The sequence below is a fragment of the Rhinoraja longicauda genome, chromosome 4 (genome assembly GCF_053455715.1).
Source record: "Rhinoraja longicauda isolate Sanriku21f chromosome 4, sRhiLon1.1, whole genome shotgun sequence".
Taxonomy (NCBI): domain Eukaryota; kingdom Metazoa; phylum Chordata; class Chondrichthyes; order Rajiformes; family Arhynchobatidae; genus Rhinoraja; species Rhinoraja longicauda.
The window spans coordinates 47,619,174-47,641,520 of record NC_135956.1 but is presented as its reverse complement, the minus strand read 5'-3'; the positions used below and the strand labels follow the sequence as shown (position 1 = coordinate 47,641,520).

General features: G+C 43.5%; 1 protein-coding gene across 2 annotated transcripts in view; it reads right to left on the bottom strand.

Moving 5' to 3' along the window:
- Window positions 1-22,347, bottom strand: part of tshz1 (teashirt zinc finger homeobox 1) — a 208,906-nt gene that overhangs the window by 21,228 nt on the left and 165,331 nt on the right. The window contains exon 3 of one of the 2 annotated variants that reach the window (XM_078397684.1): window positions 17,404-17,496. The exons of the other annotated variant lie outside the window; for it this stretch is intronic. The gene's annotated coding sequence lies outside the window, so the exon portion shown is untranslated. Of the gene's footprint in view, window positions 1-17,403; window positions 17,497-22,347 lie in introns of those variants that run through there. 2 annotated transcript variants of the gene reach the window in all.

Below are 22,347 nucleotides of genomic sequence, written 5' to 3'. Positions count from 1 at the left end.
CAGCAGGAAGTGGATTTGATGCAAATTTATTTACAAACTGCATTGAAGAACCTCTTACTCAGGTATAAAAAAGAACGAAATATCTCTTTACATCTCTGATAAAACAAAACAATGTTTAAGAGGTAGGTTACATTTAGCAGGCACAACACAGATACCTATCCAAACACCAGGGATGTTGTAAAATGATTGTCTCGCCCAGAAACAACAGACTTAACATGGTAGAACTCCATGATGATGGGATAACATGGTTCTCATGCTTGCATAAGACCATGGAAAGTTACGTTACATACTTTACAAATCTATTTGCTACATTGCCATCATTTACAACTCTGCCAGGAAAGACTGCCTGCAAAGTACATGCAAAACACACTTTGGAACCTGGAAATGCGCTATAAAATATTTTAAGTGATCTTAAAAACAATTAAGTGTCTACATTTTCAGTAAAGTAACTGCTGGTACCATCTTTGATTAAGACATATTCGTCTGACTAAAATACAGTGCATTCAGAAAATATTCAGACCCCTTCACTTTTTCCACATTTTGTTACATTACAGCCTTATTTTAAAATGGATTTTTTTATTTTATTTTATCATCAATCTACACACAATACCCCAGAATGAAGAAGTGAAAACAGATGTTTAGAAATTTTTGCAAAGTAATTAAAAAGAAAGAACTGAAATATCACATTTACATTAGTATTCAGACCCTTTGCTATGACACTCAAAATTGAGCTTAGGTTCATCCTGTTTCCATTGATTATCCTTGAGATGTTTCAACAACTTGATTGGAGTCCAACAGTGGTAAATTATATTGATTGGACATGATTTTGAAAGGCACACACCTGTCTATAAAAGGTCCCACAGTTGACAGTGCATGTCAGAGCAAAATCCAAGCCATGAAGATGAAGGAATTGTTCGTAGACCTCTGAGACAGGATTGTGTCGAGACACAGATCTGGGGTAGGGTATAAAACAATTTCTGCAGCATTGCAGGTCCCAAAGAGCACAGTGGCCTCCATCATTCTTAAATGGAAGAACGTTGGAACCACCAGGATTCTTCATAGAGCTGGCCGCCTGGCCAAACTGAGCAACCGGGGGAGAAGGGCCTTGGTCAGGGAGGTGACCAAGAACCCGATGGTCACTCAGACAGAGTTCCTCTGTGAAGATGGGAGAACCTTCCAGAAGGACAATTATATCTGCAGCACTCCACCAATCAGAGTGGCCAGATGGAAGCCACTCCTCAGTAAAAGGCACATGACAGCCTGCTTGAAGTTTGCCAAAAGGCACCTAAAGGACTCTCAGACCATGAGAAACAAGATTCTCTGGTCTGATGAAACTAAGATTGAACTCTTTGGCCTGAATGCCAAGCGTCATGTCTGAGGAAACCAGGTACCGCTCATCACCTGGCCAATAACATACCATGCTGGTGGAGGCAGCAACATGCTGTGGGGATGTTTTTCAGCGGCAGGAACTGGGAGACTAGTCAGGATCAAGGGAAAGATGAATGGAGCAAAGTACAGAGAGATCCTTGATGACAATCTGCTCCAGAGCGCTCTGGACCTCAGACTGGGGCGGAGGTTCTCCTTCCAACAGGACAACGACCCTAAGCACACAGCTAAGACAAAGCAGGAGTGGCTTTGTGACACGTCTGTGAATGTCCTTGAGTGGCCCAGCCAGATCCCGGACTTGAACCCGATCGAACATCCCTGGAGGGACCAGAAAATAGCTGTGCATCGACGCTCCCCATCCAACCTGACAGAGCTTGAGCGGATCTGCAGAGAAGAATGGGAGAAATTATCCAAATACAGGTGTGCCAAGCTTGTATATAGGTGTGCCAAGCATCATACCCAAGACGACTTGAAGCTATAATCGTTGCCAAAGGTGCCTCAACAAAGTACCGAATAAAGGGTCTGAGTACTTCTGTAAATGTTATATTTGAGTTACTTCTTTTTAATTAATTTGCCGAAATTTCTAAACACCTGTTTTTGCTTCTTCATTTTGGGGTATTGTGCGTAGATTGATGATAAAAAAAAAGAATTTAATCCATTTTAAAATAAGGCTGTAACATAACAAAATGTGGAAAAATTGAAGTGGTCTGAATACTTTCTGAATGCACTGTACATACACGGTTAAAAGAAGGAGATGCCATTAATTACTGAAAAAAGTACTATAAAATCAAGAATAAATTATTTTTTTCTTTTACTGTAATGCATTAACTAATTTCTTTTCAGCTAGATTTGGTTTGGGCAATTAATACTTGAAGAACTGTGATCTTTAAATTAACTCTCTCCCGGCTGACAAGATTTGCTTCTTTAATGACTTTTTAATCAACCATTGATCACATGTTAGGAAATCAGGAGCTACGACAAAGCGCAAAAGGAAAGGTTTGGAGTGATATGGGCCAAACGCGGGATATGGGCCCAAAGTGGTAAGGTGGAACTAGTATAGATGGGGCACCAAGGTCAGTTTAGGCAAGCTGGGCCAAAGGGCCTGTTCTCGTGCTGTATGACTCCATGACTCTAAGACTATGACAATGGTATTTCAGTGTGTGACATCTTGCTTGTTTGAGAATCATTGACTTTCATTGGATCACCACTGGTAGATGTGCCTTCAAATGCCTGGACATCCAGCTCCCTCCCAAAACCATTCAGAATTGTGTCATCAACATGATGTGCATTAGTACAGCAGTTAATGCTGACTACTGCACACTCCCAGATTCCCATCACTCCTAATCTTGGGTGCTGTCTGTGTGGAGTCTGCACGCATTCCCTGTGATAATGTTGGTTTCCTCCGGGTGCTCCTGTTTCCTCCCACATCCCAGAAATATACTGGTTGGGAGTGTCCTAGAGCTAGACAGCACAGATATAGGTCTTTCTGCCAAACTCGTTCATCCCGACCAAGTTGCCTAACTGAGCTGGTCCCACTTGCCTGCATCTTGCCCATATCCCTCCAAATCTTTCCTAGCCATGTAGAAAACTGTAGGCCACTGTAAACTACCCCTGGTGTAAATGGGTTGAAGAAGAATCGAGGGGGCTGATGACATTGAGAGAGAACAGATAAAAGGAAAACAAAGTAGATGATAGGGACCAAGGTGGTTGCTCCCATAACTGGCGTTCCTCTAACTCATGTTATAAGGAGAACATTTTACATCACAACTGTAAATTTGCCTTCCATGTCTTTGTTACTTCTACACTTAACTATTTCAATGCCTTCCTGGTAAATTCCCATATTTAAAAAATCTGCCTAGAGCTCCCTGTATTCTAACTCGAACAAAGTTGTGATCAGTCATCCCAGGTGAAGTTGACATTCACTGGCTTCCAATCAAGCAATTCTTTAATGTTGACATTTCTCGTGTTTAAATCTCTTCATGCCCTGTTCCTTCCTTTCCTCTAATAACATCCCCATGCTTGACAACCCTTCCCTGCCTCTGCATTCTTCCAATACTAGTCTTGTTTGAGAATCATTGACTTTCATTGGATCACCACTAGATGTGCCTTCAAATGCCTGGACACCCAGCTCCCTCCCAAATACCCTTTAAAACCTGATGCTTTATTCACATTTTGGTTATCTAACCCAATGTCTCCTTTTAGTTTCTTGATGCCAACAGTAGTTTATGTGACAGTGTTCTTGGGAACCACTTTGGGAATTTCATCATGTTAATATCTTGTCTTTGTATTACTGTTTTATGTGTTACATAATATATTGTTGTTGCCCAGTGAATTGTAAAATTAAAAAAGGGCTTTTAAAATAGATATTTGGCAGTTTTATCTGAGTAATGAGAATGATGTGAATGATGACAGAGACACAATAAACTGCAGATGCTGGAAACTTGAGCAAAACACAAAGTGCTGAAGGAACTAAATGTGTCAGACAGCATCTGTGGAGGGAATGGGCCAACCACATTTCAGGTTGGGGCCATTCTTCAGATTCCAGAATCTACTTTCCAGAGTAGGGCAGTTTAAAACTGGACAGGTTCAAGGTGAGAGAGGAAAGATTTAAAGTTGTAAGTTTACAACAAAGAGGGTCAAGGCCCTTCCTCAGGCAACAGACCCTTCAGCAGACTTTATGCCCATGATAAGAATTATGATTTTTCTGCATATTGTAAGATGGCACAGGGATGGCATAGTGGTGTAGTGGTAGAGTGGCTGCCTTACAGCACCAGAGACCCGGGTTCGATCCTGGCTGCAGGTGCTGTCTGTATGGAGTTTGTACTTTCTCCCCATGGCCATGTGGATTTTCCCCGGGTGCTCCGGTTTCATCCCACACTCTAATGACGTACAGGTTTGTAGGTTAATTGGCAATTACAGATCGTAAATTGTCCCTAGTGTGGAAGATAATGCTTGTGTAAGGGGATTGCTGGTGGGCACGGACACGGTGGGCCAAAAGGCCTGTTTCAACGTTGTACTTCTAAACTAAACAAAACTAATGATCTTGGCCATCAGGCAGGGAGTCAGAGGATCAAACAGTCTCCTTGCACATTGCAATGTGAAAACAACCTCTGTGAGGAAAAAGAGAGTAAAGCTGTACATCTAAAATGATAACAGAAAATTTAACAAAAATAAAAATAGCTTGAACAGCAGCTGATTCATTGCTGAAAAGATGACCTTGCAAAGGTATATAAAATCACAAGGGGCATAGACCCAATCCACATTCCGTACCCTGCTTCAATCCCACCGGTCCACATTCCAGATCCCGGCTCGAACCCCACTTGTCCGCACTCAGGATCCCTGCTCCAACCACACCTGATCCACACTCCGGTTCCAACCATGCCTGATCCTTACCCTGGACCCAGACTGATCACACACAATCCACACTCTGGACTCCGGCTGGAACTACACCCAATTCACATCTGCCTCTGACCACAGCCAGTCCACACTCCGGATCCCTGCTCCAATCACACTGACCCACACTCGGGTCTTTGGCTCTACCCACAACCAGATCACAATCTTTGCAATACATGGCCAGCTTCGTAAATGCACACATTGTGGATAATCAGCCTGCAGATAATGAAGATTTAGTATAGTTGATAATCTGTACAGAGTCCAAATAAAAAACAAGTGCTACCCGTGTGGGGCTCAGGGTTCTGAAACATAGAAACGTAGAAAATAGGTGCAGGAGGAGGCCATTTGGCCCTTCGAACCAGCACTGCCATTCATTGTGATCATGGCTGATCATCCACAATCAGTAACCCATGCCTGCCCTCCCCATATCGTTTGATTCCGCTAGCCCCGAGAGCTCTATCTAACTCTCTTTTAAATTCATCCAGTAAATTGGCCTCTACTGCCTTCCGTGGCAGAGAATTCCACAAATTTACAACTCTCTGGGTGAAAACGTTTTTTCTCATCTCAGTTTTAAATGGCCTCTGCTTTATTCTTAGACTGTGGCCCCTGGTTCTGGACTCCCCCAACATTGGGAACATTTTTCCTGCATCGAGCTTGTCCAGTCCTTTTATAATTTTATACGTTTCTATAAGATCCCCTCTCATCCTTCTAAATTCCAGTGAGTACAAGCTCAGTCTTTCCAATCTTTCCTCATATGACAGTCCCGCCATCCCGGGTATTAACCTCGTGAACCTATGCTGCACTGCCTCAATAGCAAGGATGTCCTTCCTCAAATTAGGAGCCCAAAACTGACACAATACTCCAGATGTGGTCTCACCAGAGCCCTGTACAACTGCAGAAGGACCTCTTTACTCTACTCAAATCCTCTCATTATGAAGGCCAACATGCCATTAGCTTTCTCCACTGCCTGCTGTAACTACATGTTTACTTTCAGTGACTGGTGTACAAGGACACCCAGGTCTCATTGCACTTCCCTTTTTCCTAATCTGACACCATTGAGATAATAATCTGCCTCCTTGTTCTTGCCACCAAAGTGGATAACCTCACATTTATCTACATTATACTGCATCTGCCATGCATCTGCCCACTCACTCAACCTGTCCAAAGTCACCCTGCAACCTCCTAACATCCTCTTCGCAGTTCACACTGCCACCCAGCTTTTTGTCATCTGCAAATTTGCTAGTGTTACTTTTAACTCCATCATCTAAATCATTAATATATATTGTAAAAAGTTGCGGCCCCAGCACCGAGCCTTGCGGCACTCCACTCGCCACTGCCTGCCATTCTGAAAAGGACCCGTTTATTCCAACTCTTTGTTTCCTGTCTGCCAACCAATCCTCTATCCATGTCAATTCCCTACCCCCAATACCATGTGCTCTAATTTTGCCCACTAATCTCCTGTGTGGGACCTTATCAAAGGCTTTCTGAAAGTCCAGATACACTACATCCACTGGCTCTCTTCATCCATTTTACTTGTCACATCCTCAAAAAATTCCAGAAGATTAGTCAAGCAGGCTTTTCCCTTCATAAACCCATACTGACTTGGACCAATCCTTTTACTGCTATCCATATGCACCATTACTTCTTCAATAATTGACTCCAGCATCTTCCCCACCACTGATGTCAGGCTAACTGGTCTATAATTCCCCGTTTTCTTTCTCGCTCCTTTCTTAAAACATTAGCTCCCCTCTAATCCACAGGAACTGATACTGAATCCATAGAACATTGGAAAATGATCACCAATGCATCCACGATTTCTAGAGCCAACTCCTTGAGTATCCTGGGATGCAGACCATCAGGCCCAGGCAATTTATCAGCCTTCATTCCCATTAGTCTACCCAATACTAATTCTTGCCTAATGCAAATTTCTTTCAGTTCCTATGTCTCCCTAGATCCTCTGTCTTCTAATACATCTGGGAGACTTTTTGTGTCTTCCTTAGTGAAGACAGAACCAAAGTTCAACTCTTCCGCCATTTCCTTGTTCCTCATAATAATTTCACCTGTTTCTGACTTCAAGGGACCCACATTTGTCTTTACTTATCTTTCTAGCTTAACGTACTTAAAGAAGCTTTTACTATCCTTCTTTCTATTCTTGACCAGCTTACCCTCGTACTTCATCCTTTTTGTTACCTTCTGTTGTCCTTTGAAAGTTGCCCAATCTTCTGGCTTCCTGCAAATCTTTGCTATGTTATACACCTTTTCTTTGAGTTTTTTTCCATCCCTAACTTCCCTTGTCGGCCACGGTTGCCTCTTGCTCCCTTAGAATCTTTCTTCCTCTTTGGAATGAAATTGTCCTGCATCTTCTGGATTATGCCCAGAAATTCCTGCCATTGCTGTTCCACCGTCATTCCTGCTAGGATCCTTTTCCAGTCGACCTTGGCCAGCTCCTCTCTCATGCCTTCATAGTCCCCTTTGTTCAACTGCAACACTGACACTTCTGATTTAACCTTCTCCCTCTCAAATTGCAGATTAAAACTAATCATATTATGGTCACTACCTCCTAGTGGTTCCTTTACCTTGAGTTCCCTTATCAAATCTAGTTCATTGGACAACACTAAATCCAGAATTGCCTTCTCTCTGGTAAGCTCCAGTACAAACTGCTCTAAAAATCCATCTCGGAGGCACTCTATAAACTCCCTTTCTTGGGGTCCAGAAACAACCTGATTTTCCCAGTCTACCTGCATATTGAAATCTCCCATTACAACAGTGGCATTACTTTGTTCCATACCAATTTGAACTCCTGCTGCAACTTGCACCCTATATCCAGGCTACTGTTTGGGGGCTTGTAGATAACTCCCATTAGTGTCTTCTTATCTTTACAATTCCTCAATTCTATCCACAAGCAACTACCTACATGATGCTAATTAAAACTTCAATATGAGTAATTTTGTGATGAAATAATATTCTACACAACAATATTTTGCTTGGAGGAAAGTGGAAGTGGGGGAGAATGGGGGGGGGGGGGGGGGATGGGAAACAAACCTCAACCATAAGCCAGATCACAACTGAGTACTATCAAAGTCATTAAGCTGCAAATGTGTCAACGTAGACAATTTCAAAGGCTTTAGTTTCAATTGCGCCTTTTAGAATATTCCAAAATGCTTCACAGCCATAGGAGTAATTTTGAAGTTAAGTCATTGAGGAAATGCGAAAATAAATTTATGCAGAGCAAGCTCCCATAACAAAGATGATTTTGGTTGCATGATAAATATTGGCAAAGATCTGGGGGGAGAAATCTCCTGCTCTTCTTTGAACTTGTTCCATGAGATCTTTTATGAGATCAGGCCTCAGATTAGTATGCCCACTGACATGCGTACCTCTGAGAGTGCAGCACTCCTTCAGTGTTGCGCTGGGAATAGCAGCCTAGTGCTTTGTGCACAAACATTTAATCATAGCCGGCTGCCTCAGAGGCAACTCCAGAATTAATAGCAAAGAGGACAAAATAATAAAATCACAAGGCGGAAAGGGTTAATGATAAAGATATTGCAACAGACTGGCTCTCGCTGTAGCAGGATGAAGGACTTGTGTGCTGATTAAGTTGACCTGGTATAGGAAGAGATCCATCCAGCAGTCAGTGACACATTGAGTGATCACACGCTAAGCTATTCAGTCACAGTGACAAAAGATACATCTTTTACTTTGCCCATTCATGTTGTTCACCCCATCCACTGCAGAAGACTCTGTCACAAGCCATCAGATGCCCAGAAAGTATCAGACAGCATTCGTGTAACGAAGATTTAAAAAAAAATCTCTGGTGCTGTTAAATGTCCGAATGGCTTTTTCACATTGGTAAGGCATTGCACTATCTGCAAATTAAACACAGATGTTAATCCTTTGCTGTGATACCCCCATGCATTAATGCTTACATTAAAATACTGAGACTAAAATGTTATGGGAAGGCTGCCACTATATTTCAAACCAGCTGTAGAATGTCTACTGCTTTCCCTCTTGGGGTGAAGAAATGCCTCCGTTATTGAGAGATTCATAAAATAAATTTATGTTCCAACCACAAGGCCCTACCTAATCTGCTTGCAGCCAATGAAGTTTGCCCTGTGGTGAAGCAGGAAAGTGCTGCTCCGACAGCGATGTAACAAGTGGCCGCATAATCCCTGTTCCGTCCTCACTGGTTGAGAAGTAAATGTTGTCGGGACACCAGGGAGAACTCTCATGCTCATCGTCAATGCTATTGTCATCCTTTACACCCACTTGAGAGCAACTCGTCCACTGCAGCACTCCATCCATCCAGATGTGTACCAGGCATGGGAGGTGAAGCTAATCCTTTGACTCATAGGGAAAACTGTTACCCTTTGAGCCACAGTTAACCAGGCAAATCATAGGCTCCCTAGGAAGTTGCATTATATTGGCACAACTATGGTGTTGCATGGTGAGGGAAAACCGTGAGCTCTGATATTAATCGTTGCTGAAACTCCCATTAGGTTTTTGTTTTGGGGGACATTCTCGGGACTTTCACAAGTACGGTCACGATGGTCTCTGGTTATGTGAATTCCGTCAACTTCCCTAGGCCAAGCCCAGCCGCTGCTTTCCCGTGGATTGGAGAAGAGGTGGAGGGAGACGGAGACAGTGACAGCGACGCCAGTGGACGTGGGACAAGGGGCCCGGTAAGAACCGGGGAGTCTTACCGTCCTCACCCTCCCGGGAACAAGGGCTGAAGAGGGCCAGGCGTGGAGAATGACATTGGTTCGCGGGATAACTGAAATGGAGGTGACGGCTGCAATGGGCATTGTGGCCAGCTGCAGATGGGACTGTAATATGGTGCCAAAATGGTGCATCTTGCATATGGACTCAGTAGGCTGTTCTGTCATTACTGTTCTGGCTGAGGCGATTATGCTTACGCATAGCGATAGTCCTGCTGAGTTGTATGCAAAAAATGTATTTCACTGTACCTGGTACATGTGACAATAAAGAAACCATTGAACCATTGACCCTTGTTCAGAAAGAAGGTCATGCATTTAGAGCTGCAGCAGAAGGAATCTTGGCAAGGAATGCCCTTCTATTCCTATTCCAGGTTCAGTGGGACCAACAGTAAGATATCCCTTGGCCTTGGAAAATTAGGGATTTGAAGGCTGAGGGGAACTGGCACAGAAGAGGAGATGAGGCCTGAGACAGATCAGAATTTTTACAAATGTGGTGGTTTTGTTTCAACTTCCCAGTATCTGCAATTGTTTTCCTTTGGTGATTACTGGAGTCGCAGCCAGAGAGTTCTAGACCAATGATCCAGAGACAAGAGTTTAAATCCCACCACTGCAGTTGGGAATTTAAATCAAACTCATTAAATAAATCTGAAAGTTAAATACAAAAGAAAATTAAACTGATCTCAGTAACTAAGCATAAAATCACTGGCTTGTCTTAAAGAAAACAATAGTTTCCTAGGAAAACTATTCCTAGGAAAGCTAGGTCTTTCAGTAAGATTAATTCAGTAAGATTACAGTAAATTCCAGTAAGAATTTCATTGTTCCATTTTGGGACATATGACCATAAAACATTCTTGACTCTTGACTATATGTGAATCTCAGCCCAATAATATGGTTGACTCTTCACTGCCCCCTCATTTCAGGGGAATTAAGGATGGCCAATAAATGCAGGCAATGTCAGTGTTGTCAACGTCCATGAACAAATAAATGTTTTAAGAAATTAAACACTGTATTCCTGAACATTTTCTGTAAGTTCCAATGCATTTTACAGTCATTGAAGGACATGTCGAGGTCTGATCTGTTTCATAATATAGGAAATACAGCAGCCAATTTGCACACAGCAAGATCCCACACACAGCACTGAGAAAATGACTGGATGACGAGAGGTGCTATTCTTATGTTACCTGAGGAGTAAAAATTAGTCAGGGCAACCGTGAAGAGAAACACGGGCTGTTAATACCACTGCAGAAGGAATCTTGGCAAGGACGCGCAGCAATGCATCCCTGGCCGCTGAAAGGTCAAGGATTTGGAGGACTGGCACAGAAGAGGAGATAATTCTAGAGATGTATTCGAGAGTTAGATCTCACTCTTAGGGCTAACGGAATCAAGGGATATGAGGAGAAAGCAGGAACGGGTACTGATTTTGGATTATCAGCCATGACCATATTGAATGGCGGTGCTGGCTCGAAGGGCCAAATGGCCTCCTCCTGCACCTATTTAATGTGTTTCTATAAGATCTGAGGCAGATCAGGAAATATTGAATGGAGGGGCAAGCTTGAGGGGATGGATGGGCTAGTCCTACTCCTCTTTTCTTATGTTCCATTTCTTCAGGCCACCCCTCCAGGGTCCCAATAAGAAAGAGTAATATAGTTCTCTCTCTTATGAGATGAAGCTGGGGGCTCTTTAACAAGTGTTGATCAAGTGTGAGTGAAGGCTTGATAAACTGTCCCAGAAAGTCCATCTCGAAGATAGACACAAAAAGCTGGAGTTACTCAGCGGGTCGGGCAGCATCTCTGGAGAAAAGGAATAAGTGAGGTTTTGGGTTGAGGCCCTTCTTCAGACCTGAAAAATCACCTATTCCTTTTCTGCAGAGATGCTGCCTGACCCGCTGAGTTACATCACTTTTTTTGTATCTATCTTCCGTGTAAACCAGCATCTGCAATTCCTCCTACACCAGAAGGTCTATCTAATTGTTTCAACCGCCCTCTTTAAATATCCAACTGCTTTAAGCAGGTGTTAAAAAGTGATATTCTTTCAAGTAGCAGTCCTCTGCAAAACTGGTTTGCTCTCAACCAGCTGGTCACTGTCGGAAGAGAACAATAGGTTAAATTGCCTTGGTATTGAGCAATTGCAAGCAACTTCCCAGTGCTGCATTCAACTCCTTTAGCAAGGTTTACACAAAAAGGGAGTTAAGCTACAAACTCACCTTACCCGTTGCAGGCTCCTCAGTATCCCACTTATCTGGGAGAATCAGTCCCACCATATCTTGCATGGTGAGACCTATCCAGCCTCAAGCTACAAGGAGGTATATATGTGGCCATAAAATCACGTGGTCATGTTTGCATGTGAGGCTCTGAGTGAGGCAACGGGGTTTTAGTGGAGATTGCATATCTCACCATCCACAATGGGCTGAAATTCCCAGACTTTACAGAGAGTTCTCAAGAATGCAAGGACATTCATGCACCGGATTCTTCTGAGTTAATCATTATTAATAAAGGGATGACTTTGCACGAAAATTTCAAGTGCCTTCCATTTATATGAAATAGACACAGTCAAGAGTGGGGAAAGGAGGTACAGTCCGCTCGCTCAGGCTAGGTTGGGGTAGGGGGTTGGGGTGTGTGGAGCGAATGTGAAACCTAGTCTTAGATCAAAGGGAAAACTGAAAAGTGCAATTGTTTGTGGTAGTGAGATTTTACCTTGAAGGTAAGATCTTCTTGCCGCCAGTGCTCCTGCAGTCAGGGAGAGGTGACCGAGTCAGTCACCATACGCCACGCCTCAGTGGACAGTCAGAGGATTGAACTCTCGGAGACCATCATGAGTTATACACGGAAGGGTAGAGAGGAAGAGTGAATGGTATCCCAGTGTCAGCAGTTACATTAAGATTACAGTAATCTCTCAACCTCAAGTAAAGGTATTTTGTCACAGAATTAGGATTTTTTTTATCAGAAATCCTTCCTCAGGAATCCAGTAGTACCAGCAGTAATTCAATTACTGACCTATTGTAAACATAGGTAGGCCAGGGGGAATACGGGCTCTACAATGCCTCTCCTCATTCTACTCTCCGCAAACTTGTAAACTCAATTAGCACTGCATGTCTCTCATCCATCACCCCTGCGCTTGCTTGCCTACTTGGCTCTCTGTTAAACAAGATCATAATTTTTAGCCTTATTTACAATTCAGTCGGTGGTCCTGATCCCTTCTACCTCAGTAATCTCCTTAAACTCCACGGCCCTCTGCGATCTCCATACTCCTCCCGATTCTGGCATCTTGATCACCCCTCACTTTAATTATTCTACCACTGTCGACTGTGGCTTCAGCATCAAAATTTCCCTCCTAAAACCATCTGCTTCCTTATTTCTGCTTCCACTCCATTGAAAGCTGCCCATTTGCCCTAATGTTTGGTTGTCTGCCCTAATACGTGACTCGGAAGCAAATTCTGACTGATGGTGAATCTGAGAAGCAGTGCATTTTAGTAGGTACAGCTGCTGCACAAATATGCAGCATTATGCACTGGTTCAGTTTAAAATGAAACATCTCACATTGAGATTAAACTGGATTAATAGAATACTTAGACTGAAGGAACGTGTAGCCACAACCTTTTCAAGGACCAACAACCAGCATTTTATTCCACTAATATTTTTATATAATGTTGCATGTCCAAAAGAAAGAATAAAATAATCAATTTCCATCTGTTCTCTTTCCCTAAGCACCCGGGCAAAAATTCAAGGGCAGAATGTGTCTCACACATGATTGGCAGCAAATCAACTTTAACACTGAACCAATCATAGTACAAGGAGCGAGGTCAGCACAGTGGGGGTATCACTTCCAAAATGAACGTCACGCCTGATCTCCACCCTCGACCCATCTCTCCCTCTCTCCTGATCATATAACTCCTTCACCTACAGTCCTCCAAACAAAGGAAGGGAGATGATGTCAAAGATGAAGTAGGACCTGGGGAACGTGAGGATTGCAGATGCTGGAATCTTGAGCACAAACAGCAAACTGCTTCAGGAACACAATGGTTCACACAGCATCTGTGTGGAGGGAATTGGCCAGATGACGTTTCAGGCCAGTCTGAATAAGGGTCCCGACCCGAAGCGACTTCTGTGCATTTCCCTCCACAGATGATTTAGGACCTAAGGTAGACACAAAATGCTGGAGTAACTCAGGGGGTCAGGAGGCATCTCTGCAGAAAAGGAATAGGTGATGTTTTGGGTCTCGACTGAAAAAATCACATACTCCTTTTTCCAGAGATGCTGCCTGATCCGCTGTGTTACTCCAGCATTTTTTGTCTATCTTTGGTGTAAACCAGCAGCTGCAGTTCCTTCCCACACATACTGAATTAGGACCTATTGTTCAGTCAAAATTATTTTATTGGCCTCACATGACAAGTGGGACTGTACCAAGAAAGGGAACACTTCCTTTGCTATCACTCAAACCTCATTGTGTTTTAATGAGCAACTGGCTGGAGTTGCAGTTCCACATTAGCTGGAAATGAGGGGAAATTAACTTTGATGTATGCACTTTCCGCCTGATGCCAATTGAAAATTCCAAGGCATAGTACGCTGTGGTTCTAATGCGGGTAAATGACAATAGTGTAGATAAGTAAAACAGACGGCATGGAAACAATGGGCTGAAGGGCCTGTTTCTGTGCTCGACAACTCTATGATTCTATGAGAAAACCCTGTCATCAAAGGAGCTAAGTCTAATGACTTTACCCTGCACATATATTTGAACATATTTGAGATTTGCATTTATATAATGCCTTTTGCATTCCTTCAGACCGTCCTAAAACTGTCTGCAGCAATAGTTGAATTTTTTGAACCATAGCCTCTAATGCAATATGAGAAATGCTGCTGGTTACTGGAGCATAGCAAGATCCCATGAACACCAACGGAAAAATGATCAGACAAGGCGATTTGTCCGCTGGGGAATAAATATTGTCCAGTGAACTGGGTAGAAATAGGGAAAACCGTGTTCCGTGAGACGGAAAACCGTGAGAAACCATAATTCTCCTATTATGGGGAAATTATTTTGCCTCCTCACCGTATCTAGGGTTCTCATAATTTTATGCACTTCTATCTTACACCTCTGAGACTCCTGTGCTCCAGGGAAAACAAGCCCTTCCTATCCAAACTATCTCCACAACCAAAGTCCTCCAATCCAAGCAACATCCTGGTGAATCCCTTCTGCATTCCCTCCAGCTCAACCATATCCTTCCTATAACGAGGCAGCCAGAAATGCACACAATACTCATCTCAGTTGTTTTCCGCGGACCAGTTTGAACCTTGCTGACTCCAGACAAACCTAAAGATCTGGAAACACTCCACATGGTGGACATGTTCTAGGGGTTGTTCACAAAAGTATTCAGGCCTGCTGTCTACTGCCTGTTTAATCGGTCTCGCCTTGTAGAACAGAATTTCTATGCTTGTATGTCCATTGCAAATTCCAAAACTTGCGGTGAATTGCATGGTAAGAACATATAACGTGTTGTTTGCCTGCATGGAGTATGTTGTCATTGTATGTCACATGAACAACAACTTGCATTGCAGTAATAGGTCCCAAAGTTCCTCGTTAACAAATATTAACATTAAACCGCTTAAAGAGATTGCCCACTAGCTTGGTTAAAGCTTGATCTCCTGTGGTCCCCAGAGTTGTATGATGTTCTTAAAAGTTTTTGTTTGATGGTGTGACTTACAGGAGCAGAGAGAGAGGGCGACAACATACAGTGTTGGGGAGGAGATTCAGGAAATCAGGGCTCAGGCAGCTGAGGTCACAGTCGCCACTAATGACCCGATGGAAGATAGGTGAGTACCATCAGCCAGAAAGGTATGAGCACCGGGATCACTGGAGGGTTTGTAGCAGGTTAAAACGGGCAGGAGGAGTGAAAACACCAAGGAATTTTAACAGTCAAATGTAATAACAAGGAACGGCAGATGTTGGTTTATACCAAAGAAAGACACAAATTGCAGGAGTAACTCAGTATGTCGGACAGCATCTCTGGAGAACATGGATAGGTGACGTTTCCAGTCAGGATCCTTCTTCAGACTGATTGCAGGGGGGCGGGAAAGAAAGCTGGACAGTGTATGGCCAGTAATAGGTTAACATTTAATATTTAATATAAGTGAACATTTGTCCAACAATCTGCTTATCAAAAAAGCCCCTTGCCTGTGTTCACCTATTAGCAGCCATGCTCTCTCCTGCCCCTCCTCTTTCCCAGCTTTCTTTCCCGCCCCACCCCTGCAATCAGTCTGAAGAACGGTCCCGACCCAACGTCACTTATCCATGCGATCTAGAGATGCTGGCTGACCTGCTGAGTCACGCCAGCGTTTTGCAGCCTTTCTAAGGAATTTTAACACATTGTTGAGTATCCTTACACCCAGCTGTTACCACATTGGGAATCATTGGTTCCTTCAAAGAGCCAAAATATACTAGAACCTCCAGTCCGATACTGGGAGCAGGTCTTTAGAGGCGCAGGCGGCAGAGAGACAGAAGTGTGGTTCACAAGTCGAGTATATAGTCAGCACAATCTTTTGTGCATCGCCCATAAGAGATAACCATAAATTTGACAATGAAAGGGATTAAAAAAAAACTATAAAACAGTTTAAACTGACAACAAATGGTGTCAAGGTGGGGAGGGGGACAGAGGGGAATGCAAGCAAATTGCCGAATGGGATCCACCCCCTCCCCCTTTTCCATTCTCCCAACGTTTGGCCTACAAGGAATGCTGGCACATACACACTGTGCCTGTCACTGCTCCCCATCATGCGTTGGGTAATTAAACCCTGACTGATTTATTGACTGACAGCAACAAATCCCAACCAGCTTTTTTATGACATTCATACTTCCCTAGGCTAAATTTACTCTATTAACAGTCTCTCTCTCTCTTTCTCTTGCAATATGTTGGCAATGGCTGATTTTCTTTTTCCCCAAGCAAGAGGAGGCATTTGGCAAAAGATGCAAGGGGGGGGGGGGGGGGGGCACGCTTTGGAAACAAAGAGAAAATGCCCAGAACAGGAATAAAATGCAATTCAGAAATATATTATTGTTCTGATATTCAAATAAGCACCTTACATACTTGGAAGGGTTTTGAAGGAAAAAACAAGATACGCTTGGAGCTAATATTACACATAGTTCCAATTTTACCTAAGGGAAAGTGGATTTATTAAAAGTCATGACTGAGACGGCATGACAGGTGCCAATATTCTCCACCCCGACAGATGTCTGAGCTTTTGAATGCCATTTCCTTGTCACAAATCCCTAGATGGAGTTGTTCCATCAACCATTTGTCTCTCTCTCTCTCTCAGCTAGATCACACATGCCCATCTTTTTGCCTCCAAGCTGTGATGCACGTTTGATGTTCAAGGATTCTCACAGTGAAGCTTGTCAAAAAATGTCCATTATTTATACCGAGAGGGTAGCTTTTAAAGCAGACGTGTGCTCTCAACAACATCAACAGGTTTACCCCCAAATCCCTCCCCTCCCAAAAAAAGAGGAAAACAAAAAGCTTTTTTAAATTCCTGGTTAGGATGAAGAAACAAAAAAAAACAACTTCCACCCACCAAACACCACACATACACATATGCATACACACACAGATACACACACACACACACACATATACACAAATAATGAGATTTCTCTACAGTTTAATAATGAGGGCACTTTGTAGTGACATTTGAACCCAAAATGACAGCTCCTGCCTCGTGCAAGCAATTATCAGGAGCTGGGCTCTTGATAATTGTGGTTTTCAGTGGTGACTACTTAACGCAAGACGGCCTGTGTAAACAAGTTTTAGACAGGGTACCGAGAGAGAGTAAGTCTTTGCCAAACGGGCTCCCCGCTTGGAAAGAAAAAAGACAGAGAATGGCTCATGGTCCCTGTGACACAGGCCCACCTGAGTTGGATGGGCAGCACTCCTTGCATAGTGTGTGGGATTTTTTTTTTCTTCCGCATACAATTCCATTCAGGTCTTCAATAGCGCGGACAGAATGTTGCACAGCAGCTGCAAGAAGTGAAAAAAAGGGCCTCACAAACAGGAGCTGACGAGAAGTGACAGTTCTGTATCTCTCTCACTGGTACTGGCAGCTGACAGATGGATAACACACACACACACACACACACACACACACACACACACACACAAAAAGGGCCGGATGATAGCTCTGTTTATTGGGGGCAGATTTGATGGAGTATTGCTAAGAATAATAAACTCTTGTAGATTCTTTCCAATGCCAATTCAGCCACTGTGGCCTAATTTCCTTTTCTGTATTCTCTGAGAGCTGATCTCTCCCTTCCTCTCTCTCCCTCTCCCTCTCTCTCTCTCTCTCTCTCTCTCTCTCTCTCTCTCTCTCTCTGTCTCTCTCTTTCTCTCTCTCTCCCTCTCTCTCTAGCTAATAATGGGACACATTAGGACGCAGAAATCATCTCAGATTTTTAACAAGCCAGTCCAATGATATTTTTTTAATTTGCACTGGTCACATTGAGGCAAATTCAGATGCAAAATGTCCACAGTATTAAAAGAAAATGTACAATCTTTTTTTATTGAAAAAAATATTGAATTTAAAAGCTGCTTGCCAGATGGATCTGTGCTGACAGTCAGTTCATCTCCAGAATACACTGCAAAAAAAAAAGCTGTCAGTGTTCCCTGCTTCAACTTACTGGAGATAATCATGGATTAATTGTGAAGGTATAAAAAAGGACACTTTTTTTAATCAAAGCTCTTGCCTCTGGCGAGTCTCACAGACGCTGACGATTTGGATTTTTGTTATTTCAGAGTTACATCCACTGGCATCAGAAATTGTCCCTATCATGTCTTGTGGCGAGGCCTCGGGTGATGGGCAATTGTTACAGTGTGCTGGCCACTGATGTGAGCACTGCGGACTGGGGTCTGCGGTGGGTAGGAGTCCAAGCTCGCGGAGCCAGGTTCTCTCCCCTCGTCCTTCTGACAAAACCATCAGATACTCTGTTTTGGGAAGATATCACTGCATATCAGTGCCAATCACTGGATAAGGCAATAGCTTCGAGAAAATGGATCCTTGCCTCCCAGTTGCTTTATCTGGACACTAATTATCATTAAACTGGCTGTAAAATAATTAACTCGAACAATAGTGCAAGAAACCTCCTGATGATGAAATAGTTCATTATGACTCCCAATCAATCACTCCCTTCCTACATAATAAATAGTTTGAAGTAAGATTCTCATTCTTTCATTTAATCGATTTATTCTTTTCAAACACAACGTCCAGTTTTCTTTGTCTGTTTACATTTCCCTCTACCTCATCCACCAGCCAGAATGTCCATTCCTTCCATTGCCACACGCTACGGTTGCACCTTGTGCCATCTACACAATGCACTGCTGTTACTCACCCAGACTACTCTCTCAAAAAACATGTGACCTCCAACAAAGGGTCAAGGGCTGCAGGCAGATGGGAGCACCACGACCTGCAAGTTTACTCCAAGTTGCACACTGTTCAGACTGGGAAATATATTGGTGGTCCTTCACAGTCACTGGGTATAAATCCTGGAATTCCCATTGTGAGTACTGCGTGAGCAACAGCCCAAGAAGTTGGCTCGTGATAAATATTGATAAATATTGGCCTTATCATATCATATCATATCATATATATACAGCCGGAAACAGGCCTTTTCGGCCCACCAAGTCCGTGCCGCCCAGCGATCCCCGTACATTAACACTATCCTACACCCACTAGGGACAATTTTTACATTTACCCAGCCAATTAACCTACATACCTGTACGTCTTTGGAGTGTGGGAGGAAACCGAAGATCTCGGAGAAAACCCATGCAGGTCACGGGGAGAACGTACAAACTCCTTACAGTGCAGCACCCGTAGTCAGGATCGAACCTGAGTCTCCGGCGCTGCATTCGCTGTAAAGCAGCAACTCTACCGCTGCGCTACCATGCCAGGGGTACTCATGGGGCGGCACGGTAGCGCAGCGGTAGAGTTGCTGCTTTACAGCGAATGCAGCGCCGGAGACTCAGGTTCGATCCTGACTACGGGTGCTGCACTGTAAGGAGTTTGTACGTTCTCCCCGTGACCTGCGTGGGTTTTCTCCGAGACCTTCGGTTTCCTCCCACACTCCAAAGACGTACAGGTATGTAGGTTAATTGGCTGGGTAAATGTAAAAATTGTCCCTAGTGGGTGTAGGATAGTGTTAATGTACGGGGATTCGCTGGGCGGCACGGACTTGGAGGGCCGAAAAGGCCTGTTTCCGGCTGTATATATATGATATGATATGATATCCCATTAGTGACTAAGAGAGAAATTCATTGAAATCACTCTTTCTGAATTCTCCAGGTTACTTCTCAAGCATTTTCTTCTCCTGGTTGAGGAATTGAACCACTGTTCTTGCTGTTCACTGGTGCCCTACTTACCCTCACTACACTTCCACCTTCCAAGGCTTCCAAACAATAGTTTGGTCCCTTATTCCTGATGCTTCATGTGCTGAGATCATGATGCTACTCTCCTGCTCCAACCCCACATCCATGATTCACCTAATATCTAAGAATATATTGATCACAATGGCGAATATACTCATTGCCTTTCATGGACTGAGAATTCCAAAGATTCATGACTATCTGGGTACAGAAACCTCTTCTCATCTACATTCTGAATAGCTGATTCCTGATTTTGAGACTGTGATCCCTGGTTTCAGATACCCCAGCCAACGGAAACATCAACACTGCATGCAATCAGGGAAGTTGGGAAGAATTTTGGATCAATAAGGTCAAGGTTCTTTCTGCTAAATTCAAGAGAGTACGGCCCATTCTGCTGAATCTCCCCTCACATGACGGATGATTTTAAAACCTAAGCCCATCCAGACAGATCTAACACAGATCGAACATCTGCAGCATCAGATCTGGCCCAATATAACTGGCTCAGAAGTTGTCATAACAACAGAAATACTGGTAGAGATCAGTCAGTAAAGCAGCATCTGTGGAGAGGGAAGCCTGTCAACTTTTCGGGTCATCGACCCTTCATCAGAATTTGTCTCCAGACACAATTGAATTACTAACTCAATAAATTGCCGTTAGCAATTCTTCAGGGCAAAAAAAGGCCCACAAAAAAAGGTTGATAAATTCTCTCATCAGTACTCTTTTGATTACAAGATATGTCATGAATAGGGGTGAAATAAAGTTTATAACATTAATTTTCAAAATAAGCTTTGTGCCAAGCTTATTGACACAAGTTGTTAACTGCAGTATATCACCCCAATTCAGGTAATTTCTTGTTAGTTTAGAGACACATACTAATACTTTTAAGTAAATAAATAAGACCTCTTTTTACAGACAAATGACCCACAGAGCTGAGCGACTCCCACCAGGTCCTAGTAGGATATTCTTCAAACTGATGCAGAGTTTATATTAAAAGAAAAGTTACTGTAATGTAACTTTGTGCTTTGTCAAAACTAAGTGTGCTTAATGTCAGTGACTTAGGTTTGCAGATTATTCCTATTCTGGTCATATATTGGACGTTGGTACTGTCTAATCTCTATTCCTGGATGAATGCAGCTCTAACAGTACGATTCATCCACGGGATACACAGCTTATGGACACCTGCACATGCAATAAGCTCCAATAATATCACTAAGTTCAGAAGTCCTTCGTACCTTCATATATTAGTTCCTACGAATGGCAGAATTAGTTTCCTCGCTCTCTCCGCTTTTGATAGCATTCATTACAGTACTGAGGGGTATGTTTACCATAAAAAGTGCTTTTTCTTACTTACAGACAAGGTTGACATATGAGCATGTGTAAAAATGAACCCCTTCGTTAGTCGGGGATGGCCTGCACTGATGAAGCTCAACATCATACTCTGGGCTTGTATACTCTGGAATTTAGAAAGATGAGAGGGGATCTTATTGAAACATATTAGATTAAGGGGTTGGACATGTTAGAGGCAGGAAACATGTTCCCGATGTTGGGGGAGTCCCGAACCAGGAGCCACAGTTTAAGAATAAGAGGTAGGCCATTTAGAACGGAGATGAGGAGAAAAAAAATTCACCCAGAGAGTTGTGAAGCTGTGGAATTCTCTGCCTCAGAAGGCAGTGGAGGCCAATTTTCTGGATGCTTTCAAGAGAGGGTTAGATAGAGCTCTTAATGATAGCGGAGTCAAGGGATATGGGGAGAAGGCAGAAATGGGGTACTGATTGTGCATGATCAGCGATCACGGTGAATGGCGGTGCTGGCTCGAAGAGCCGAATGGCCTACTCCTGCACCTATTGTCTATTGTCTATCATCATACAGTCTGGTTGATTGTCACTCTATCCACCATCCCGAGCATTTACTCCTTCCATTACCAGTGAACTATGGACCATCTAAAATAGATGCTGTTGTCACTCCCAACCCTACTTCCAAACCCTTGACCTCTACCACCATGGACAAGAGAAGCTGGTGCAGCGGAATACCATCATCTGCAGTTTCCTCTCCATGTAACCTCCTGCTAAGCACCCCCACAACCACCCCTCCTTTTACTCCACACCCCCATTTCCCCCCCTCCACCTCTCTTTCCCTGTACCCCTCGACTCCCACATATTACACCCCCCCCCCCTCCTGCTATGTTCCGCCCTCTATCATCGAAATTTGCAACTCTTCACCCAGTCTTACACCTTCTCCTTTTACCTCTGGTCGATATTCCAATCATCTGCCTATCAATATCCCGCCCCCCCCCCCCCCCCCCCCCCGCCTATGTCCATCAATTACCTGCCACGCTTTATCATGCCTCTCACATCTTTTAGGTTTCTTCTCCCCCTCCCCCTACAATCAGTCTGTGGAAAGGTCTCGAACTAAAATGTCAACTAGCCATGTTCATGTTCTCCAGAGATGCCGCCTGAC